The 26,081-nt window shown below is 39.9% G+C and overlaps 1 protein-coding gene and 1 long non-coding RNA gene across 2 annotated transcripts in view; one reads left to right on the top strand and one right to left on the bottom strand.

The window, feature by feature from the left end:
• The window catches only part of JAK2 (Janus kinase 2), a 117,893-nt gene extending 117,184 nt beyond the window's left edge, over window positions 1-709 (bottom strand). Inside the window, exon 1 of the mRNA XM_077909322.1 lies at window positions 695-709. The gene's annotated coding sequence lies outside the window, so the exon portion shown is untranslated. The remainder of the gene's footprint in view (window positions 1-694) is intronic.
• LOC144320616 (uncharacterized) lies at window positions 377-19,111 on the top strand. The gene is made up of 3 exons (XR_013386223.1): window positions 377-558; window positions 1,709-2,461; window positions 18,631-19,111. It is a non-coding gene; the product is annotated as an uncharacterized LOC144320616 (long non-coding RNA).
• The last annotated feature ends 6,970 nt before the right edge of the window (window positions 19,112-26,081 follow it).

Here is a 26,081-nt window from a genome sequence, read left to right as displayed (position 1 = left end):
GGCTCCTCTTCCTCTCCTCCTTCCTCCAAGCCCACACCACTCCCACTTCGGGCCGCCGGGAAGCCCGTCGTCACAGGCGTCGTCCCCACCCTCCCCCGGTCACACCGTCTTCTCAGCGCCTCAGGCGACACTGGCTCGGGCGCCCGGGGCGCGTCGGAGTCGGCATCCACTCGGGAGGCCGGTTGGCGGCGGACTGAGGCGGTCCGGCGGGGCGGGGCGGGGGCGGGGCGGGGGCGGGGGCGGGGCGGGGGCGGGGGCGGGGCGGGGGCGGGGCGGGGGCCGGCCGCGCGCCCCCGGACTGCGCCTGCGCTTGCGCGCGTGCGCCGAGCCACAGCACCGCCCTTCTCCGGGTGCGCGCGCAGTGGGCGTGGCCAGCGCCGGCCACGCACGCCCCGGGCTTCTCGGGAAGTCGGCGGGGGCGCGCGGAGATTCCCGGGGCGTTCCCCGGGCGTGAGCGGGCGGGGAAGCTGAGCTGGAGCTGGCGAGCCGGGCCCCAGAGCCAGCGGGAGCTCAGCGCCGGCGCGGGGACCGACCCTCCCCAGACCGGAGGGAGAGAGAGTGAGTGAGTGTGTGTGTGTGTGTCCGCCGGCCGTGGAGGCGGCTGGGGATGAGTCAGCCCGGCGGGGAAGGCGCCCTCTGCACGCAGCCGGGCACCACCGCGTCCTCCTCCCGTGCACTGCTGTGCTGTTCGTACCTCTTCTGCTTTCGGTTCCACGTTTCGCGTGCAGCAGACCTGGCTTTCCCCAGTCCAGGCCTTCGGGCGGAGGGGAAGGGGTGCCCAGGGTTGGGGCGGCGTTTGCGCCCGCCGTGTCTTGCTGCTGCAATCCTGAGCGCCTGACTCCCTCCCATCGCCTCGGCTGGAGAAGGGTGGGGGTGGGACGAGGCGCCCAGCTGCCTGCGGATTGGCGAGTACGCCCCGCGAATGAGGAGAAACAAAGCCCACCAGCCCAAAAAGGCCCATTCGTTCTTTCAACAAATATTCGCTTAGCCTCTGCCAGGTGCCAGGGCTGTAAGGGCCCTAAGGAGGGTGCAATGTCATCGCAACCCGCATTCTACTTGCTCTACTGGAGCATGTAGTCTGGTAAAGTGACAAACATTCCTTAAATGCATAATATGCCAGTGTATAATTGCTACTAAGAAAAATAATACAAAGCAAAGGAATAGAAAGTGAGGAGGCACTGCTATTTTAGTGAAGGCAGCCAGGAGAGACGTCCCAGAGTAACAGACATTTGAGCAGAGATGTGAGGGATGAGAATAAGTGAGTACCTGGAAAAAGTTTCAGGCAGAGAGACCAGTAAAGGCAAAGACCCTGAGATAAGAATGTGCTTGACAAGTTCAAGGACCGGGAAAGAGGTTACTATGCCTGGCAGACGGTGAAGGAGAGGACAGTGGTAAGAGGAGTCCAAAGGAGTAGCCTGGGACCCAACTGTGTAGCGTCTTTTTCACTTTTTAGCCCTCTTTCAATCCAAAAGACTTGAAGTACTTATAGCCCTTGTTTCTACATTCACAAACAATGCTAAGGTTCAGGTCTAACTTGTATTTAATGATTTCTTTAAATCCACTCAGAAAAGCAACTCCTGCATTTCTTCTTACATAAGATCCATTGCAAAAGGTCTTTGAGCAAACGATAGCAGGATAGGAAATGACTTGAATTCACACTGACTCCTTTAAAGTAAATAATGAACTACAGCTCTTGTTTTCTCATAAGGGGGAGAGGTTTACAGGAGAACTGCATCCCTATGGCTACTCTTCTACAAGCAAAATACACTGGAGAGTCCTTATTTGTAATATCTAAAAGGGAATCAAAATAGTTTGGAGTCAATGGCAAATCTAAAATCTGCTTACAACCTAAAAGCTGAAGAAGTCAAAAGCGGCAACCACCACAAGAGTTCCCTTTTCCTGCAAACGAAAACTGTTACAAGAGTAGAAACCAGAACACAGACCTACACAAGATAAAAAGGCAAAGTTGTCCTTCATGTCACCCCTAAGATTAAAATCATTTATCTGAACTGTAGCAATGGAAACGTTCTCTTTTGTGAGAAAAATAATGCCCATTTTAGAACTCTGAAACAGTGTAGATGCTCAGGAGGTGAAAGAGTTCACCTAAGACAGAACAAGGAGATAGAAGTTTATTGAATACACTGCAAGAGAGGGGCAGGCAGGACAGCCAAGGAGAGGCTGTCTGCAATGAGGTGGTAGGTGGGTGCCCTTCTTCTTTTTTTTTTTTTTTTTTTTAAGATTTTACTTATTCATGAGAGACAGAGAAACTAAGACATAGGCAGAGGGAGAAGCAGGCTCCCCACAGGGATCCTGGTGCAGGACTCGATCCCAGGACCCCAGGATCATGACCTGAGCCAAAGGCAGACGCTCAACCACTGAGCCACCCAGGTGCCCCTGGGGGCCCTTCTTAAAAGGGAAAAGATGAAAACCTATGGCAATGATGGAATTCTCCTGCCTAAGTGTAAGTAGCCTGTTGGTCAGTTAAGGCATGTGGATATTTTGGGGTGGGTCCCATTTTCTACATTCCATTGGTCAAGACTGTTTGCCTGAAAAATGAGCCTCTACAAAGGGACACTATTTTTTGAAAGTGATTTGGATATGGAAGACAGGTGGACTGGAAAGAAAATACATTATTCTTAGGTTTATAGAATTGAGAAATCTATCTACCTGCCCAAAAAGATAAAGTGACCTGCTTAGTGTCATTCAGAGAGTGGAAACCTCTTTTCACACTAAGAAAGTATGATTTTTAAGTCAATACTGTCCTGGAATGTTGAGTTCTTTTCACCCTATAGAGAATTGTTTGGCTCTTTATGTGATCCCTGGTACTGGGAGGGCTAGAAATTTGCTCCCTGGGCAAACGTTTCAGAAGGATATCCCTATTTTTTATAAGAATAAAAGAGAATTCCAAGAGAACAATTTTTTTTTTTGAGAGACAGAGTGTGGGGGTAGGGGAGCAGAGGGAGAGAGCGAGAAAGAATCCTAAACAGGCTCCATGCCCAGTAAGGAGCCCAACATGGGGTTCAGTCCCACAAAGCTGAGATCATAAGCTGAGCCAAAATCAAAAGTCAGATATTTCACCAACTGAGCAACCCTGTGCCCCCCAAGAGAACAAACTTGAGCAAGTTTTTTATGACATTCTTTCACACAATATGGAAAAATAATAAATGTGGATTGGAGGATTACATATTTAGATTCAAAACTGATTGTATGGCCATATCTAAAAGTAAAAATTAGCAGCTAATTGTGACCTGTGGGGTGGTGTGTATGGCACACAGCAAGATCCTATCCTTCAGCTATAGCAAAACATGGCAGGAACACATACACACGTACACACGTATATACTACACACGTGTACACGTATACACGTATGCGCACACACGCGAGACATTAAATTAATCCAAACCCCCCTTACCCCCCATAAATTCATGTTATTTACTATATGCTTATTTATGTCCCGCCAAACCCCAAAAACAGGACTAAGTCTATGCAACATCCATAAGCCTCATCTAAATTTTATACAAGTACATCACAACCCCAGTTAATTCAACAAAACGACTTTATATGCCTATCTCGCAGTCTATCTATAGATAGGGTTTCCTTAACTTTATCCCTCTATTTAATACACAACCCATACCCACACACTCACTAACATAGCATACAATGCCATAAACATTTGTTAATGTAGCTTAATTAGTAAAGCAAAGCACTGAAAATGCAAAGATGAGTCATAAGACTCCATAAACACAAAGGTTTGGTCCTAGCCTTCCTATTAGTCCTTAGTAAGCTTACACATGCAAGCCTCCACGCCCAGAGAGAATGCCCTTAAAATCACTAACGCTTTAAAGGAGCGGGTATCAAGCACACTTTTAAGTAGCTCATAACACCTTGCTAAGCCACACCCCCACAGGATACAGAAGTGATAAAAATTAAGCCATGAATGGAAGTTCGACTAAGCTATACTTAGGCACCTGCAATAAGACTGTGACAATATTGTCAGATGGGGCTTTGGCTGCTATCTCTTTTTAAAGTTCTTAGGTGGTTTTGATGCAAAGCCAAGGTTGAAAATACATGGTCAAGGGTTTAAGAACTGAAGCTTGAGAGTCTGACAGACCTAGGTATAAATCCCAGCCTTTACTCAGGAAGTAATTTAGATTTTCTAAGCTTCTCTTTTCTCAACACTTTAATGGGGATAAAGTATCTTCCTTGAGTCATTTTGAAGATTAGATGAAAAGGTATTTTTAAACCCTTAGTACAGCTATTAAATGCATATTACCATTGTGATAAGGTCAATTTACAGATACCACCAAGCTGGGAGGTATAATAAATATGTTGGATTTTATTAGTAATCCTGAAGCATTTGTCACAATTTATCACATTCCACAGAACTGTATGGGCTGGAATGATAAGGGCTGAGTTGTAACAGAAATAAATGCAAAGACTTGCATTTGGATTTTTTAAAAAAACTATGCATTAAATGGTGAAATAATGAAAACATCATTCTTAAGCAAAAAAAAAAAAAAGTGAGAGCAAAGAAAGACATAGGAAAGCCCTTGAAAAGGGAAACAGGTTCAAGCAAATGTTTGGGGATAGACTGGGAGTTACTTTGTTTCTTTCCAAGATAGGGAAGAGTACTTTTCTGAAGGTAAGGGGAGTAGCTATGGACAGAGGCTGATTTATTCTATGTCTGGTAATATAAACCAAAAGGCAAAGTTAAGAGTGTGAATCAGGTAGACAGATGAGCAAGCAATGTTTCTTTTTCTTTCTTTCTTTCTTTCTTTCTTTCTTTCTTTCTTTCTTTCTTTCTTTCTTTCTTTCTTTTTTTTTTTTTCCACTTTGAATCATCCAGATATTTTAGAATCATTCATTTCAAAGTTTGGTTAGATATGGAAGGAAAAATAGTCCAAAACCTCCTCTGCACTTCAGCAGATCCCTATCTCTACATCAAATCTCTCATCCCTTCCTTATAGTCCCAAAGATAAAGGTGTTCCTGGCAAGCAGAACCCTCCGTCCCTTGAGATACCCAGATAAATTTAAGTTCGGTGCATGAAAACCAAAAGTTTTCCCCTCTGTAAAGCAGAAATTAATAGCCTTCTTCAAATGAGGATAATTATTTGGTGAAAGATGCAAAATGTCTATTATAATCATGCTCTACTTTACAAAAGAATGTTTGACTTAAAACAGGAATAGAGCAGCCCAGGTGGCTCAGCAGTTTGGCGCCGCCTTCAGCCCAGGGCATGATCCTGGAGACTAGGGATCGAGTCCCACATCGGGCTCCCTGCGTGGAGCCTGCTTCTCCCTCTGCCTGTGTCTCTGCCTCTCCCTCTCTCTCTGTCTCTCATGAATAAATAAATAAAATCTTTAAAAAAGAAAAAATGAACATTTTATTTATTTGAGAGAGAGAGTGCACGAGCTAGGGGAGGGGCAGAGGGAGAAGGAGAGGAAGAAGCAGACTCCCCACTGAGCAGGAAGCCCAATGCGATGCAGGGCTCCATCCCAGGACCCAGAGATCATGACCTGAGCCTACAACTGAGCCACTAAGGCACTCCATGACTTGTAACCTTATGAGAAGTGGTGAAAACAGAAACACAAGGCAAAACAGCCATGTGAAAGAGAGGCAGAGATTGGAGTAGTGCATCTGGACCAAGGAACACCTCAGGCTACCAAAAACTGGAAGAGGCAAGGCAGAAATCTCCTCTAAAGGCTTCAGAGAGAGCACAACACTGCCAGTTCCTTGAGTGCAGACTTCCAGCCTCCAAAACTGTGAAAGAATAAATTTCTGTTGTTTTAAGCTACCCAGTTTGTGATATTTAGTTATAGCAGTATAGGAAATACACCACCCCTACATTCCTCAGACTGAAACTGAGAAAAGCCTAAAACACAACTTTCTCTTCCCTTATCCACACCTAATACTGTCTTCAAGTAAATATTGATATAACCATTCATTTGGAGGGAAAAAAATACCGTTTCTTTGCTTTGCTTTCTCCTTTTGCATAATGGTGCTTTGGTTTATTTGTGTTTGCTTTTGTTTTTCCTTTCTTTTATTGTCACTGCCACCTTAACCTGTTAGAGAGCAAGCATGAAATGGTGTCATAGTCCAAAGGCAAACTCTTTGGGTCAGGCAGTCTAATGCTACAGAGATTTTAGTATCGTGTGCCTTCCGACCAGATGCCAATTCAACTCTTGTACTACTCACAGGACATGTTCTGGGAATTGGCAGCACTAAAGTAATGAAGTATTTAGCAAGAATCATGCATCTATTATCCTTATTATGCTATTATCTACTGTCCTTATTAAAGGATTAAGAACATTTGTTGAGCAAGCTACTTTTTTCTTTTTTGATCTCACAAGTAAACGTTCCAAATAATATCGACTATAAAGTGTACAAAGGAGAAGCTCCCCCTTGGTCCTCTTCTCCTGTCCCTCTTCCCTTGCCAGAGGCAACCACTAATGACTGTCTGGTGTATCACCTTTCAGACTTTTTCCTAAGGATTTTCCTACATATCTCCTATAGATATAGTTTGGGGCTCTATAAACAAAATGGATAATTCTACACTTTTTTTCTGTGACCATTTTTTCACTTAACACATACTGGAAATCTTTCACTCAACATTTATTGCTTTCCCTTATGGTTTTCAACTCTCATACAGTGTTTAATAGGCAACTCGTCATTTATTAAATAATTCTCCATTTATCAACATTAGGCTTGTAATTTTCACAATTACAAGCAGTGCTAAATTTGCACATCATTATACATACATTTCATGGGCACAAAGCTATTCCCTAGGATGGACACTAGGCTATCTGGGCCAAAGGAAATACATATTTAAAATATGGTGGCTATTGCCAAATTGATCTTCAAAAATTTCGTAATAGGTCCATTTCTCTGTAATCTCACTAGCTCCGGATGCTATGAATCTTTAATTTTAGGTAATTTTAATTCCAAATCACATGAATTCCAATAGCTTAACAAATATTTATTAAACACCTGTTATGTGACAGGTGTGCTACAAATGTCACACATTCACTAGCTTGTCATACAGCCACTATTTTTCCCATCCTTGCCTCCACTTGTCTTTAATATACTTTAAAGTAGACATAATAACACTAGATTGTAAAATTACCAACCATCTTGACCAATGAAGTAATTATTCAATCACATTCAAATATACTTGCATTTTAACAAGACCTCAATGATTCTGATGCATGTAAAAGTTTAAGAACCGCTGTTGTTGGGAATCCATGTAATAGGTGAAGTGAAAAGTAAAGAAACAGCTGAAGAGCTTAGAGCTTAGACTGATTTTTGGAATAAACAGATGGTGCAGAGAAGGGGGTGGGGGAATGATGAAAGATATGTGAGGTCCAAATGTGGAACCTGACTTGGAGGATGCCCAAAAAGAAGAGATCTTTATTTCATGTTGCTGCAGTATGTGTAGGGAAACAAGAGATGGATGGTGAAAGATAATTTTAAAACATTTTGTTTTGTGTTATAAATTAGATGCACGTTTATGGCCTTAAGAAAAACAACTCACTTTTCGCAATGGCGGCAGAGTAGGAGGACCCTAGGCTTGTCTTGTGCAACAAACTAGATTACTATCAAATCATCCTAAATATCCCAGAAATTGACCTGAAGACCGATGAACAAACTCCACAATTAAAGGGAGAGAAGAGGGAACCCTGGGTGGCGCAGCGGTTTAGCGCCTGCCTTTGGCCCAGGGCGCGATCCTGGAGACCCGGGATCGAATCCCACGTCGGGCTCCCAGTGCATGGAGCCTGCTTCTCCCTCTGCGTATGTCTCTGCCTCTCTCTCTCTCTCTCTCTCTCTCTCTCTCTCTCTCTGTGTGTGTGTGACTATCATAAATAAATAAAAGTTAAAAAAAAAAAAAAGAAGAGAGAGAAAAGGAGGAGGAGATTTATTTCAAGAAATAATAGCTGAAAACTTCCCTAATCTGGGGAAGGAAACAGACATCCAGATACAAGAAGCACAGAGAACTCTCATCAAAATCAACAAAAGCAGGCCAATACCAAGACATATTGTAATTAAATTTGCAAAATACAGTAATAAAAAATGTTAAAATCAGCAATACAGGGATGCCTGAGTGGCTCAAGAGTTGAGCATCTGCCTTCAGCTCAGGGCATGATCCGAGGGTCCAGGATTGATCCTTGTGGGGAGCCTGCTTCTCCCTCTGTCTATGTCTCTGCCTCTGTGTGTGGGTGTCTCTCATGAATAAATAAATAAAATCTTTAAAAAAAAAAAAGCAGCAATACAAAAAAAGTCCTAAACTTATAAGGGAGAACCCAAAAGCAAGCTAGAGATTTCTCAACAGAAACATGGCAAGCCAGAAGGGAGTGGTATGATATATTTAAAGTGCTGAACAGGAAAAAATTGCAGCCAAGAAGACTCTATCCAAAAAAAGCTATCATTCAGAATAGGAGAGACCAGACAAACAGAAATTAAAGAAGCTCATGACCACTAAGTCAGCCCTTCCAGAAATATTAAAGGGTACTTTTTGAATGCAAAGGAGAGACCAAAAGTGACAAAAAACAAAAAAGGATCAGAGAAAATCTCTAGAAACAATGACAAAACAAGCAATAAAATGGCAATAAATACATATCTAATCATAATTACTTTTAAATGGGACTAAACACTCTAATCCAAAGACATAGCATGTCAGAATGGAAGAAAACACCCAAGACCCATAGAAATGCTGCCTATAAGAGACTCATTTTAAGGGCACCTGAGTGGCTCCATCAATTAAGCATCCAACTCTTGATTTTGACTTGTAAAATCAAGCCTGTGTCAGGCTTCACACTCAATGCGGAGCCTGCTTAAAATTCTCTCTCTCCTTCTGCTCCACTATCCTTGCTCACATGCTATCTTGCTCTCTCGCTCGCTCCCTCTAAAAAAAAAAAAAAAGAGGTAGCCTTTTTAGACTGAAAAACACCCGCAGATTGAAAGTGAAGGGATGGACAAACATTATCATGCAAGTGGACATCAAAAGAAAGCTGGAATACCAATACTTCTATCAGACAAAAATAGACTTAAAAACAAAAACAGTAAAATAGGCAAAGAAGGGGATTATATAATCATAAAGAGATCATCCAAAAAGAAGAATAGCAATTGTAAATATTTATGCACCCAACATGGGAGCACTCAAATACATAAAACAATTAATAGCTAACACAAAGGAACTAATTGATAGTAACACAATAATAGTGGGGGACTTTAAGACCCCACTCAGATCAACAGATCTTCTAAACAGAAAATAAACAAGGAAACAATGGCTTTGGATGACACACTGGACCAGATGGATTTAATGGACTTATTCATAACATTCTACCCTAAAACAGCAGAATATACATTCCTTTCAAATGTACATGGAACACTCTCCAGAACAGATCACATATTATGTCACAAGGCAGGCCTCAAAAATAGAAAAAGACTGAAGTCATACCATCCACCTTCTCTGACCACAGTGCTAATAAACTAGAAGTCAACCACAAGCAAAAATTTGGAAAAACCATAAATACATGGAGGTTAAACAACATGCTACTAAACAATGAACAGATCAACCAAGAAATCAAAGAAGAAATTTAAAAATATGTGGAAACAAAAATGAAAATGAGAACACAATGGTCCAAAACTTTTGGGATGCAGCAAAAGCAGCCCTAAGAGGAAAGTATATAGCAATACAGGCCTACCTCAAGAAGGAAAAATCTCAAATAAACAACCTAATCTTACATGTGAAGGAGCTAGAAAAAGAACAAGAGAAGCCTAAAGCTAGCAGAAGAAAGGAAATAATAAAGGTTAGAGAGGAAATAAGTGATATTGAAACTGAAAGAACAATAGAACAGAATAATGAACTAAGAGCAGGTTCTTTGAAGGAATTAATAAAGTTGATAACCAGATTAGCCAGATTTATTAAAAAGAGAAGAAAAAGAACCCAAATAAATAAAATCACAAATGAGACAGGAGAAATAACAACCAACACCACAGTAATACAATTACAAGAGTATATTATGAAAAACAATATGCCAACAAATTGGACAACCTCGTAGAAATGGATAAATTCCTACAAACATGTAAACTACCAAAACTGAAACAGGAAGAAATAGAAAACTTGAAAAGACCAATAACTAGTAAAGAAATTGAATCAGTAATCAAAAATCTCCAAACAAACAAAAGTTCAGAGCCAGAGGGCTTCACAATTGAATTCTATCAAATATTTAAAGAAGACTTAGTACCTGTTCTTCTCAAACTTCCAAAAAACAGAAAAGGAAGGAAAACTCCCAAATTCATTTTATGAGGCCAGCATTACCCTGATGCCCAAACCAGACAAAGACCTCACTAAAAAAGAGAACTATAGTCCAAAAACTTTTATGAACATGGATATAAAAATTCTCAATAAAATACCAGCAAATCGAATTCAAAATATACATTAAAAGAATCATTCACCATGATCAAGTGGGATTTATTTCTGCATTGGAAGCGTGGTTCAATATATTTTTAAAATTATTTTATTTATTTATTCATGAGACACAGAGAGAGGCAGAGACATAGGCAGGGGGAGAAGCAGGCTCCCTGCAGGGAGCCCGATGTGGGACTTGATCCTAGGACCCCAGGATCACGCCCTGAGCTGAAGGCAGAGGTTCAACCACTGAGCCACCCAGGCGCCCCAAGGGTGGTTCAATATTTGCAAATCAATCAACATAATACGCTACATTAATAAAAGAAAGGATAAAACCATATGATCACTTCAATAGAGGCAGAAAAAGCATTTGACAAAGTACAACATCCATTCATGATAAAAATCCTCAACAAAGTAGATTTAGAGGGGACATACCTCAACATAATAAAGGCTATCTATGAAAAACCCAAAGCGGGTAGCCCTGGTGGCTCAGCGGTTTAGCGCCGCCTACAGCCCGGGCGTGATCCTGGAGACCCCGGATCGAGTTCCACGTCAGGCTCCCTGCATGGAGCCTGCTTCTCCCCCTGCCTGTGTCTCTGCCTCTCTCTCTCTCTCTCCTCTCTGTGTAATCTAATGAATAAATAAATAAAATCTTTAAAAAAAAAGTAAAATAAAAAAAAAAAAAAGAAAAACCCAAAGCTAATATATATCCTTAATGGGGAAAAACTAAGAGCTTTTCCTCTACAGTCAGGAACAAGACAGAAATGTCTACTCTCACTACCGTTATTTAATATGGTACTGGAATTCCTGGCCACAGCAGTTAGACAACAAAAAGAAATAAAAGGTAGGGCAACCGGTTGGCTCTGATTTCAGCTCAGGTCATGATCTCAGCTTGTGAGACTGAGCTCGGTGTCAGGCTCTGCAATAAGTGTGTAAAGCCTACTTGAAATTTTCTCTCTCCCTCTTCCCCTGCACCTCCCCTCATCTAAAAAAGAAAAGAAAAAGAAATAAAAGGCCTCCAACTTGGTAAAGAAGAAGTAAAACTTTCATTATGTGCAGATGACATGAGAGTATATATAGAAAACCCAAAAGGAAACATCAGAGAGGGTGACAGAACATGAGAGACTCCTAACTCTGGGAAATGAACAAGGGGTGGTGGAAGGGGAGGTGGGTGGGGGGATGGGGTGACTGGGTGACGGGCACTGAGGGGGGCACTTGATGGGATGAGCACTGGGTGTTATGCTGTATGTTGGCAAATCGAACTCCAATAAAAAAATTAAAAGAAAAAAATAAAATATATTTAGAAAATATCATAAAAAATAAAAATATTTTTAAAATGGGTAGCATTTGACCTGTTTTGATAACTTATGTGGTTTCTTTTAAAAATTTACATTCTGTTCTGCAGCTATAACCTCCATGTTTACAGTATTATTAGTTCTACAATAACAGAGAGGGAACATTCATAAGTCATTTTGCTATGGTTTCTTCTAAACCTTTAGTGGTTTCTTCAAGAAGGGTTTGAGAACTGGTCTCTAAGAGGTGCACATTCAAAAATGTTTTTCTGTTTCTTCTCTACTTAAACAAGTTTGGTTGCCATAAATTTCCTGATCATGCCTTAGTTCCTTGAGGACTTTGAAGGTATTTTCCTCCTCTCTTCTAGTGTTGGAAATAGGATAATAAATTTTCTTAAGCCTATATCACTCACCTTCAGAACTATCAACATTTGCCAAGCTTGTTTTTTCTACCTTTCTCTAAACTTTTTGCAATCCCTGTTTATCATGTAATTTTTCCCTATATTTTAGTGTGCACCTCTAACTGTATCTATTTCAAACTAGTAAGCACTTTTTAAAAACATAACTATCATGCCAGTATCATAGCACAAAGAAATTAATAATTCCTTCATATCATGTGTTATCTAATTCATACTGAAATTGTACCTAGTTGTCCCAAAGAAATCTTTTGATAGGTATTATGGCAGCTTCCATTTTAATCAGATAATTCCAGATGTTGTGTTGAGAATAGATGGTAGGGGCCAAAAGTAGAAATATGGAGACTAATAAGGAGCCTATCCCAAAGGCCAGATGAGAAATGGTTTGGACTGGATCAGAGTGGTAGCCTTGGAAGCAATGAGAAGTTACAGCATTCTAAATATGTTCTGAAGTTAGAATCAGCAGATTTGCTAATAGATTGGATCCAGGGTGTGAGAGAAAGAAAGCTGTCAAAGATGACTCCAAGATTTTGGCCTGAGATACTGTAAGGATGGTTATCTTTAACTGAGATGAGGAAGACTGGGTAAGAAGCTATGTTCAGTTTGGGATATGTTAAGTACGAGAAGCTTATTAGATAACAAAAGGAGAAGTCAGATAAGGAGCTAACACTAGACCTAAGTTTAGGAGACAGGTCTGAACCAAAGATATACATTTGACAGTCATAAACATACAAAATATATTTAAAGCCATGGGGTTAGCTGAAATCACCAAAAGAATGAGTGCGGATTTAGACAGAAAAGAGAAGATGTCCAATGACACAGATCTGGTATACTCCAATGTTCACAGTTTGCAGACATGATGAGGAACAAGCAAATGAGATTGACAAGGAGGGACCAGCAAAATAGGAGAAAAAAAATCAATACAGTATGATGATATGGAAGCCAAATGAAGTATTTTAAAGAAAGGTTACTAACAACTACATCAAATATTGCTATACCAAGTAAGATAAGGATGGAGAATTGTCTATTTTATTTAACACTGGAGGTCACTGATGATGACCTTGACAAAAGCAGTTACAAATCAGTGAGGCAAAATCCTGATCTAATAGGTTCAAGAGAGGATGGGCAGAGATACTGAGGATGGCAGATACAGACAACTACTAGGGGGCATTTTATTAAAGGAGAAGAGAGAAATGTGGGAAGTACTGGAAGGGGAAGCAGAGCCAAGAAAAAAATGAAATCATTTTTTATTTTATTTATTTACTTATTTCATTAATTAAATAATCATGAGAAAGAATAGCATGCATGTAATCCAATGAAATGGTTCAGTATAAAGGTAGCAATTCATGATGAGGGAAGGAAGAAGGGAATTATTGGATTTATGTCCTTGAATAGGAAGAGGAAATAGATCAAGATCACAAATGAAAAGTTTGGCCTTACGTGGAAGCACAAAGCATTCATCCAGGATGTGTAAGTTTGGGTCCTAGGAGAAGCAGATTCCAGGATAAAATTAGATGTGAAAGAGATTTGTTGGGAGAAACTCTTGTGAACGGTAAAAGAGGTAGGTGGGAAGAGCCTTCAGACCATGATGCAAGTCTGAGACCTGTGAAAGAAAAGAAGAAATAAAAGAGGATTGGGTAGTTCTTGGAAATGTTAAAAACAAAGCTATCCCATGAGCCAGCAATTCTACTCCCAGGAATATACCCAAGATAAATAGAAACAAATGTCCTCACAAAAACTTGCACACATATTCACAGCACTGTTATTCATAATGGTTAAAAAAGTGGAAACAACTCAAGTATCTATCAATTGATGGATGGATAAATAAAATGTGGTATATCCATATAACAGAATATTATTCAGCAATAAAAAGGAAGCCATGATAAATGGATGAACCTCAAAAACATGCTAAGTGAAAGAAGCCAGTCACATAAGACCAGGTGTTACAAGACTGTTTCTATGAATTATCCAGGAGGAGAAAATTTGGAAAGACAGAAGGTAAATTTATGGTTGTCAAAGGCTGTAAGGAATTGGCAGTTTGGACTGTGAGGGCTAAAAAGTATGAGTTTCCTTTTTAGATAATGAAAATGTTCTAAAAATTGATCATGATAATGGTTGCACAATTCTGTGACTATAATAAAAATGATTGAATTGAACTCTGTAGGTGAAGTGCATAGTATATGAATTATATCTCTATTAAGCTTTAAAAAAAAAAAAGAAAACAAGGGGATTGAATAGGAAGAGACTCAGACTGAAGTGCTACTCAGAAAGTCTTGACTGGGTCAATAGGAAGTCTTTGAGCAGAGATTGCCTATTAGAGGAATCATGTGTGGGGCAAATGATATAGCTTTACTATTTTTGCCGTACTCAGTCCTTGCTTAGGAGACACCCAAGAAGAGGAGTAGATGTGTGAAGGAAGGGAGGACTCCCACGTAAACTCTGCAGGAAAACCCTAGGTGTGTCCACTGGAGACCATCATCCAACTACACTCTTGCAGCAGGTTCCCTTGAGCAGAGTACTTCCAGGGCTGCCAGAGGTAAAAGAAGTCAGGTTATAGGGCTACAATACTGATAGCTGAGTCTTCTGTTTACTAATTAGTTCTATTTTTTTTTCTATGCATAGGAAATAAGGTCATCAACTGACAATGAATCTGGCTGGGAGTGGGTGGAGACGTTGGGGTTTAAAGATAAAAAAATGAAGTCATCTAGAAGTGCAGGAGGTTGAAAGGACCGAGGAAATGTAGTTTGATAACCAGGTAATACTAAGAGTCTGCTGACATCAAGAATTTATAGTGAGACTCAGAAACATCGGGTTTTCTCCACCCACATTCAGCTGCACAAGTCAAAGCTCAGAATGGAGAAAGTTCAATTAAAGTGGGATTGGAGGGCAGCCTGGGTGGTGCAGTGGTTTAGTGCTGCCTGCAGCTCAGGGTTTGATCCTGGAGACCTGGGATCGAGTCCCACATCAGGCTCCTTGCATGGATCCTGCTTCTCCCTCTGCCTGTGTCTGTGTGTGTATGTCTCATGAATAAATAAATAAAATCTTTTAAAAAAATACATAAAGTGGGATTGGAGTTTTCCTTTTTTTTTAATAATAAATTTATTTTTTATTGGTGTTCAATTTGCCAACATACAGAATAACACCCAGTGCTCATCCCGTCAAGTACCCCCCTAAGTGCCCGCCACCCAGTCACCCCCACCCCCCGCCCTCCTCCCCTTCCACCACCCCTAGTTCGTTTCCCAGAGTTAGGAGTCTCTCATGTTCTGTCTCCCTTTCTGATATTTCCTACCCATTTCTTCTCCCTTCCCCTCTATTCCCTTTCACTATTATTTATATTCCCCAAATGAATGAGACCATATGTTTGTCCTTCTCCGATTGACTTATTTCACTCAGCATAATACCCTCCAGTTCCATCCATGTCGAAGCAAATGGTGGGTATTTGTCGTTTCTAATGGCTGAGGAATATTCCATTGTATACATAAACCACATCTTCTTTATCCATTCATCTTTCGATGGACACCGAGGCTCCTTCCACAGTTTGGCTATTGTGGACATCGCTGTTAGAAACATCGGGGTGCAGGTGTCCCGGCCTTTCATTGCATCTGTATCTTTGGGGTAAATCCCCAGCAGTGCAATTGGTGGGTCGTAGGGCAGGTCTATTTTTAACTCTTTGAGGAACCTCCACACAGTTTTCCAGAGTGGCTGCACCAGTTCACATTCCCACCAACAGTGCAAGAGGGTTCCCTTTTCTCTGAATCCTCTCCAAAATTTGTGGTTTCCTGCCTTGTTAATTTTCCCCATTCTCACTGGTGTGAGGTGGTATCTCATTGTGGTTTTGATTTGTATTTCCCTAATGGCAAGTGATGCGGAACATTTTTCTCATGTGCATGTTGGCCATGTCTATGTCTTCCTCTGTGAGATTTCTCTTCATGTCTTTTGCCCATTTCATGATTGGATTCTTTGTTTCTTTGCTGTTGAGTTTAATAAGTTCTTTATAGATCTTGGAAACTAGCCCTTTATCTGATATGTCATTTGCAAATATCTTCTCCCATTCTGTAGGTTGTCTTTTAGTTTTGTTGACTGTATCCTTTGCTGTGCAAAAGCTTCTGATCTTGATGAAGTCCCAATAGCTCATTTTTGCTTTTGTTTCTTTTGCCTTCGTGGATGTATCTTGCAAGAAGTTACTGTGGCCGAGTTCAAAAAGGGTGTCGCCTGTGTTCTCCTCTAGGATTTTGATGGATTCTAGTCTCACATTTAGATCTTTCATCCATTTTGAGTTTATCTTTGTGTATGGTGCAAGAGAGTGGTCTAGTTTCATTCTTCTGCACATGGCTGTCCAATTTTCCCAGCACCATTTATTGAAGAGACTGTCTTTCTTCCAATGGATAGTCTTTCCTCCTTTGTCGAATATTAGTTGACCATAAAGTTGAGGGTCCACCTCTGGATTCTCTATTCTGTTTCATTGATCTATGTGTCTGTTTTGTGCCAGTACCACACTGTCTTGATGATCACAGCTTTGTAGTACAACCTGAAATCTGGCATTGTGATGCCCCCAGATATGGTTTTCTTTTTTAAAATTCCCCTGGCTATTCGGGGTCTTTTCTGATTCCACACAAATCTTAAAATAATCTGTTCTAACTCTCTGAAGAAAGTCCATGGTGTTTTGATAGGGATTGCATTAAATGTGTATATTGCCCTGGGTAACATTGACATTTTCACAATATTAATTCTGCCAATCCATGAGCATGGAATATTTTTCCATCTCTTTGTGTCTTCCTCAATTTCTTTCAGAAGTGTTCTATAGTTTTTAGGGCATAGACCCTTTACCTCTTTGGTTAGGTTTATTCCTAGGTATCTTATGCTTTTGGGTGCAATTGTAAATGGGATTGACTCCTTAATTTCTCTTTCTTCAGTCTCATTGTTAGTGTATAGAAATGCCACTGACTTCTGGGCATTGATTTTGTATCCTGCCACAATGCCAAATTGTTGTATGAGTTCTAGCAATCTTGGGGTGGAGTCTTTTGGGTTTTCTATGTAGAGTATCATGTCATCGGCGAAGAGGGAGAGTTTGACTTCTTCTTTGCCAATTTGAATGCCTTTAATGTCTTTTTGTTTTCTGATTGCTGAGGCTAGGACTTCCAGTACTATGTTGAATAGCAGTGGTGAGAGTGGACATCCCTGTCTGGTTCCTGATCTTAGGGGAAAGGCTCCCAGTGCTTCCCCATTGAGAATGATATTTGCTGTGGGCTTTTGGTAGATGGCTTTTAAGATGTTGAGGAATGTTCCCTCTATCCCTACACTCTGAAGAGTTTTGATCAGGAATGAATGCTGTATTTGGTCAAATGCTTTCTCTGCATCTATTGAAAGGATCATATGGTTCTTGTTTTTTTTTCTTGCTGATATGATCTATCACATTGATTGCTTTACAAGTGTTGAACCAGCCTTGCATCCCGGGGATAAATCCTACTTGGTCATGGAGAATAATCTTCTTAATGTACTGTTGGCTAGTATCTTGTTGAGAATTTTTGCATCCATGTTCATCAGGGATATATTGGTCTATAATTCTCCTTTTTGGTGGGGTCTTTGTCTGGTTTTGGAATTAAGGTGATGCTGGCCTCATAGTACGAATTTGGAAGTACTCCATCTCTTTCTATCTTTCCAAACAGCTTTAGTAGAATAGGTATGGTTTCTTCTTTAAACGTTTGATAGAATTCCCCAGGGAAGCCATCTGGCCCTGGACTTTTGTGTCTTGGGAGGTTTTTGATGACTGCTTCAATTTCCTCCCTGGTTATTGGCCTATTCAGGTTTTCTATTTCTTCCTGTTCCAGTTTTGGTAGTTTGTGGCTTTCTAGAAATGCGTCCATTTCTTCTAGATTGCCTAATTTATTGGCGTATGGCTGTTCATAATATGTTTTTAAAATCGTTTGTATTTCCTTGGTGTTGGTAGTGATCTCTCCTTTCTCATTCATGATTTTATTAATTTGAGTCTTCTCTCTCTTCTTTTTAATAAGGCTGGCTAATGGTTTATCTATCTTATTAATTCTTTCAAAGAACCAACTCCTGGTTTTGTTGATCTGTTCCACAGTTCTTCTGGTCTCGATTTCGTTGAGTTCTGCTCGAATCTTTATTAACTCTCTTTTTCTGCTGGGTGTAGGATCTATTTGCTGTTTTTTCTCTACCTCCTTTGGGATTGGAGTTTTCCAAGGTGAGTCAGAGGAAGTGAAGATAGGGCAGAGAAGTTGAGGGAATGTGCAAATAACTGATTAGAATAGCCAATCATGGAATTTTAATTGGGTAAGCAAGGAAGTGAAGACATAGGTGAGTAAGGGCAACAGAAAGTATTAATGGGTTGTCCAGGAGGGGACTGTTGAAGGATTCTTAGTGTTAAGATCCTTGAAGGAGCTACCTAGAAACAGAGGACGTGAAACTACAGAAGGTAATAGGGCTGCAGGGAAGCTTCTGCTGCCAGCTTGCCTATCCTACTCCTATTAATCCAAAGACATTTTTACCTTTCAGATCAAGGCATGCATCAAGTTTTGGAGAACCATCTCCTGCTGACGTGATCTGAGTTTTGCAGCTATGAGGATTCTTCTCTCATACAGCCCCTCTTCATATTTTCTGGTTCATGATTATAGGTATTTCCTAAATCTATCAAAAATGGCTTTTACATTTCTGCTTCTCACCCTCCTTGTTGCATTTGGGTAATTACCAAGGCCAAGAAGAAATTGCTGTCCTTTGACTCTGATTCAACTGATCTGAAAAGAAGCCCAAGCACTGGAGTTTTTAAAAAGTTTCCCTGTTGAGGGGCACCTGGGTGACTCAGTTGGTTAAGCGTCTTTGGCTCCGGTCATGATCTCAGCATCCTGGGATCCAGCCTGGCAACAGCTCTGTGCTCAGCGGGGAGTCTGCTTCTCCCTCTCCCTCTGCCCCTCCCTCCATTCATGTGTGCTCTCTCTCTCTCTCAAATAAATAAATAAATAAATAAATAAATAAATAAATAAAATCTTTTTAAAAAATTTCCCAGTTTATTCCAATGGAGAGCTAGAGTTGAAACACAACTGTATATGATACTGATAAATTCATTCACAAAATAAGGTCAAATTCATAATATTGGACTAGAATTAATAAATTGCCCTCACTACCTCTTGCTCTATAAGATATAGGAACCCAGTAGGCACTGGATATTTAATTTCTGGGGCTTCGCATAGCTAGCACTACCCTTAATCATTTCTTCCCTGGTGGAGATCTGTAGCTGTGCCATATAGTTAGAAGGGAACCCACATTCTTCCTCCAACAGAGCCCTCTAGCCTTCTTCACCATTCAGTACCCTGCTTGCCTCAGCACAGGAATCCCCAAGAACTCTGCCTACTACACTGGCCCAGGTCCATAAGGCAAAAATTAGGAGTTGGAAGAGGAGCCACAAAATAATGGAAAGTATCAAGAAAGAAGCAGTAACTTCCATGGAATCATTTAAAAATAGAGCAAAAGCATTCTTACCTTAATTTATCTTCCAAGCATGAAGGGTGAATTGTCCTACATGGAACACTAATGTACCAATGCCAATACCAGTAAATTAACACTATGTTAAGGGTGTGACTCTTAATATTGACATGGCCCTTAAAGTTAAGTCTACATGCAGTTACTTAGATTTGTTCACATTTGAAATACTTGATCTTAATATTTAATCTTCAGGGAGCTAGGAGACTTGACTACTGAAGAAATAACAGTGTCATATCCTGCCTGGCCCAGAGCTTTCTAGACAGATTATTAGCAATGAGGAGAAGGGGATTAATATCAGAGCCTCATTGGATGGTGTGTGTGTGTGTATGAATTTTTTATTTATTAAAAAGAGGCATACGTTTTAGGCTAAGAAATATTACTCTACAGGGTCATCTGTCTTCACAACTGCGACATAGTGATAAACCCACTTATAAAATGCTGAACATTTGAAGACCACTATTTCTTGCAAGAACAATTTGACATTTGTTTGTGTCATTGATTAAAAATGACTAGAAAACTGACATTTTTTTTTCACCTTGCAATCTCTAATACTACACATTAATTTCAACCCAACACAACTTGTAGCATACCAAGAGATAGATGGACTGTCACAGTGATTTGTTTGCCAGGTTCCTCCCTGAATAAGATTATGTGGTAATTATTTCACAGTTAAAGTAATAAAAAGCCTAGGACAATAAATATTCTCTCAATAAATACTTACTGAATTGACTTGAGACACACAAAGGCCAAAGGGCATGTACATAACTTTTTTAACCCATTCCCAGGAGAGGACACAAAAAAGACAGTCTCTCTGTTAGGTTAATGACAATCATGTATATAACTATGATGTCTAATGATGTAAACAGAAAATAAATTTTTACATAATTTTATCCTTTATTTTTTAGGACACTCAATGATTAAATTAGCCAATGCCTTGGGTGTAGATGGGTTGAATGCCTTGAGTAAAGATCCAAGTATCCATTAAGAAATTTGAATTTGTTTAAAATAGCAATAATCTTTAAAATTAGCCTATTGAGAAATACAGATATCTATAACCATCTGTTTAACTTGGAAAGAACATTCTTAGACATATTTGTGTACTATATGAAATTTCTACAGAGAAAATCATGATACCAAAGAGACTTATACATTTGATTGACAAAACTGAAAATGTTACTTATCTAGATTTTAAAAACTATCTTTAACATTAATTTTAACATCAGGCTTCAAGCCTCAGCATACTCCTTACAGAGAGAGAGGCTCTCCAACCTGAGTCTTTTAGTCCAAACCACAGGCAGTATCTCTAGTTTTAATGCCCCCCCCTTCATTAATATCATTTACAACCCTGCATCTTTTTCTTTTTCTTTGATTTAATTTAGACAATTTTGGGAGATTACTTTCTTTGGGACTTTTTTAAAAAGTGACATTTCTCAAACTTGCTTCATTTTTAAAACTCAGTAAAGGCTTTCCCACTTCCTTTTCTATCACAGCTTAAGCCTCTTAAAGCCTTACTACTTGCAATGGGATCAGACCAGCAGCATCAGAACAACTTGGGAGCTTATTAGAAAAACAGGAACTTGAGCTCCACCCCAGATGCACTATATTTAGCAAATCTACATTTTTAACAAAATCTGCTGTTAATTTTTTATGCACATTGCAGTTTTGAGAAGCACTTCATTAAGTTCAAACATATAATACTTCTCATAAAGACTTTTGCCAATAACAGGACCACTGTAGAAAAATTCAAAGTTTAAAATTACTTATGAGGTTGGAGTACAAATTGATACAACTTTTTTTGTTTGTTTGTTTATTTATTCATGAGAGACACACAGAGAGAGAGAATGAGACAGAGGCAGAGACACAAGGCAGAGGGAGAAGCAGGCTACATGCAGGGAGCCCGACATGGGACTCGATCCCAGGTCTCCAGGATCACACCCTGGGCCGAAGGCGACGTGAAACCGCGGAGCCACCGGGGCTGTCCATGATACAACTTTTTCAACAATTTGGTTATAGCATTAGGAATGTTAAAATGGTTATACTCTCAGACCTCATAACGACACTTTGGAAATAAATCCAAAAGAAAGAACCCAATGAAATGGTAAAAGTTTAATTTACAAAGATGCTCCTTGTAACCTTACCTAAAATAGCAAAAAATTGTAAACTAGCTAAATATACAATGATAGAAAAATTATAAGTAAATTATGGCAATCTACCAGATAGAATTTTATTCAAAGACCAAAACTATGTTCATTTAAAAAATAACATGAACTGAAAATGATGGAGTAGAGATTCCAGGGCTCTGTCTCTCTGCAAAAGCAACTAATGAGCTGGCTAAACCAGAATCAACTTTTGCACAACTCTATAACCTACTCAGAAACGTACCACAACGGGGCACCTGGGTGGCTGTTGAGCATCTGCCTTCCGCTCAGGTCTCGATCCTGGAGACCCAGGTGGAGTCCCACATCAGGCTCCCTGCAGGGAGCCTGCTTCTCCCTCTGCCTGTGTCTCTGTGCATCTCTCATGAATAAATAAAATCTTTAAAAAAAAAAAAAAAACTTACCACAACCAGAAGACCTGGTAAAGAAAGAAGCTACTACTTTGTGCTAAGAGAGCACGGCAGTGTTTTAAATTGCTCACCTATCATCCTCCATGCCTCAGATTAATGGTGATAAATAACTGAGGTTAAGTAGGAAAACTGAGAGAGCCTCCTATGGTAGGATAGATGTGCATGTGGTAATCAGCAGCCCCTATGGATAGGATGAAATCCTGCCTACTCCCCCACACTTTTCTTTCATATAAAGAGCCAGCGCTGGGGCACCTGGGTGGCTCAGTCAGGGAAGCATCTGCTTTCGGATCAGGTTATGATCCTGGGGTCCTGGGATCCAGTCCTGCATCAGGCTCCCTGATCATTGGGGAGTCTGTTTCTCCCTCCCCTCTCCACTTATGTTCTCTCTCCGTATCTTTGTCACTATCTCTCTCTCTCTCAAATAAATAAATAAAAATTTTAGAAAAACAAAAACAATAAAGTCAATAAATAAACACAAAAGATTTAAAAGATCAACAAAACTGATAAACATTAGATAGACTTATCAAAAAAGAGAAAACAGGGGCAGCCCGGGTGGCTCAGTGGTTTAGCACCGCCTTTGGCCCAGGGAGTAATCCTGGAGTCCTGGGATAGAGTCCCATGTCAGGCTCCCTGCATGGAGCCTGCTCCTCCCTCTGCCTGTGTCTCTGCCTGAGTGTGTGTGTGTGTGTGTGTGTGTGTGATACATAAATAAGATTAAAAAAAAAGAAAACAGAAGACAAAAACTGCCAATATTTTTATAAGAAAAAGGGCATCACTGCACATCATATAGTCAAAGGGACATTAGGAGACTATTATGAGTAGCCTAATGCCAGGACTTTTGATAACTTAGGTGAAACAGAAAAACTCCTTGAAAGACATTACCAGAATTCACTCAATAAGGAATAGGTAGGGACACCTGGCTGGCTCAGAAGGTAGAGAATGCAGCTTTTGATCATGGAGTTGTAAGTGTGAGCCCCACATTGGGTGTAGAGATTACTTAAAAATAAAATCTTTTTTTTAAAAAAGGAATAGATAAAACGAATAGCCCAATGCCTATACAATAAGTTTAATTTGAAGTTAAAAAAGTATTTCTATAAAGACAAAGAACAACAATAAAGGTAGCTATGAGGATGACAGCCTGCAACCCTCATGCAGGTTGCTAGTGCCAGAAAAGCAATACAAACCTTATTTTCCAAACAGTGTGGTTATAGGTCTTGACCTCTCTGGCAGCTCCCTCAGGAAACTGCACAAAGGTCTCTCTTTGTTCCATCTTATTCAGAGCATTCCCAGGGCTGAGACTACTTCTGGGTAGCTTTTGCTGAAAGCATTTAAATGTATTTAAAGGCAAAAAAAAAAAAAAAAAATGTATTTAAAGGCAAAGTTATGAGACACCACAGCCTGGAGCAAGGGACAAGACTTGAGACAAGAAAGAGACAGACTAGAATGGAAGGAATTAGGAAAGGAGATATACGGGGGGAATAGGGATTTTAAAAATTCCCATGTATACATGGAATCAAGAAGGCCAAGAACATACCCAGGGCAGGACACATGCTGAGAAAAAGCCCAAGAATACTCAAAGCTTTCACCTCTGGCTGGCCTATAAATTCTGTGCAGGCAAAAAGCAAAGGGTAAGGCAAAGTTCTGGCAGGGCATTGAAGGAGCGTCCCAACAAATAACCAACCTATAAATCTATCATAGAAATTTATAAACTTATGAAGAAGTTATAAAGTTAAGGTGTCAATTGCAATCCCCAGGGTAACCACTAAGGAAAAAAAATTATACAAAAAAAAAAAAAAAAAGAAAAGAAAAAGAAATGAGGGCACCTGACTGGCTCAGTTGGTTAAGTGTCTGATCCCAGGACCCTGGAGTCAGGCTCCAGAGAGTCTGCTTCTCCTTCTACCTCCCCCCACCCCCCGGTCATGCTCACACTCTCTTTTATGCTCTCTCTGTCTCAAAGAAGTAAGCAAAATCTTTTTTAAAAAAAGAAATGAAAAGGAAATCAAAATAATAAAATAGAAAAAAAAACAAGCAAAGAAATGGCAGTAATTGAATAACTAAGGAACAAAAAGGTATAAGATAAAAAAAAAGGTATAAGACATACAGAAAACAAACTGCAAAATGGCAGAAGTACTTCTTTATCAGTAGTTATTTTAAGTGTAAATGCATTAAACTCTCCAATTAAAAAACAGAGATCGGCAGAATGAATTTTAAAAATGATCCAACTGGGGCATCTGGGTGGCTCAGTTGGTCAAGCAGCTGCCATCAGCTCAGGTCATGATCCCAGGTCATGGGATAGAGCCCCACATTAGGCCTCGGACTTAGCAGGGAGCCTGCTTCTTCCTGTCCCTCTGTCTGCCACTCCCCCTGCTTGTGCTCTCTCTCTCTCTCTGTCAAATAAATAAATATAATCTTTGAAAAAAATTATCTAACTATATATTGTCTAAAAGGGACTTTCTCCCAAAGACATAAACAGGCTGAAAGTAAAAGGATAGAAAAATGTAATTCTGTGCAAATAGGAACCAAAGACAACTGGGATTGCTATACCAATATGAAGCAAAATGAACTTTAAGTCAATATTATTACAAGAGACAAGGAAGAGTCAATTCATTAAGGAGTTGTAAAAATTATAAAATTATATACACCTACAAAGAGCCCCAAAATTGACATAATTGAAAGAAAAAATACACATAGTTCTACCATAATAGTTGGAGATTCAATAGTCCATGTTCAATAATGGATAGATAAGTAGACAGAAGACCAATAATGAAATAATAGAGGGCTTGAAAAACACTACACACTAACTAGACCAAACAGACATGTAGAACATTCCACTCAACAGCAGAATACACATTCTTCTCAAGTGTGTATGGAATGTTTTCCAGTTACAGCATGTTAGGTCACAAAACAAGTCTCAATAAATTTATAAAGATTGAAATCACCCCAAGTATCTTCTCGGACCACAGTGGAATGAAATTAGAAATCAGTAACAGAAGGAAATATAGAAGATTCACAAATACGTAGAAATTAAACAACATAATCTTAAACAATTTGTAGGTCAGAGAAGAACTTATAAATAAAATTAGAAAATACTTTGAAGTCAGCCAAAAGGTAAACTTCCTTTTAGAAGATAAATAAGTGCTAGGGATATAATATACAACATGATGAGTATAGCTAACATTGCTGTATGATATACAGGGAAGTCAGTAAGAGAGTAAATCCTTAAACTTTCATCACAAGGAGAAAATTTTTTTCTTTCTTTTCTTATTGTATCTATATGATGTTAACGGAATCTATTGTGGTAATCACTACAAAATAGTAAATCAAACCATGCTGGGGATGTATGTCAATTATTTCTCTCTCTCTTTTTTTAAGATTTTATTTATTTATTCATCAGAGAGAGAGAAAGAGAGGTAGAGACACAGGCAGAGGAAGAAGCAGGCTCCATGCAGGGAGCCGGACGCGGGACTCAATCCCAGGTCTCCAGGATCATGCCCTGGGCTGAGGGCGATGCTAAACCGCTGAGTCACCCGGGCTCCCCTATTTCTCAATAAAACTGGAAAAATAATCATTTATTTAGTTCAAGAAAAAATAAAATACTTTGAGATGAATGAAAATAATAAAATATCCAAATCTGTAAGAATATAGCAAAAGCAGTGCTCATTAGGGAACTTAAAATTGTGAATGCATATATTAAAAAAAAAAAAAGAGAGAGGAAATTGAGTTGGTGAACCCCTGGTAAAGTTGCATATGAACAGATGCATATGCTTTACCATGCCATTCCACTCTAGGTTGATGCCTTACAGAAACACTTAAATGTGTACTCTAACAGATGTATACAAGAATGCTCATACGAGGGCAGCCCGGGTGGCTCAGCGGTTTAGTGCCGCCTTCAGCCCAGGGC

Source organism: Canis aureus, chromosome 1 (genome assembly GCF_053574225.1).
Source record: "Canis aureus isolate CA01 chromosome 1, VMU_Caureus_v.1.0, whole genome shotgun sequence".
In the NCBI taxonomy this organism is placed as follows: domain Eukaryota; kingdom Metazoa; phylum Chordata; class Mammalia; order Carnivora; family Canidae; genus Canis; species Canis aureus.
Note: the sequence above shows the minus strand (reverse complement) of the source record. Positions and strands in the feature narration are given on the sequence as shown.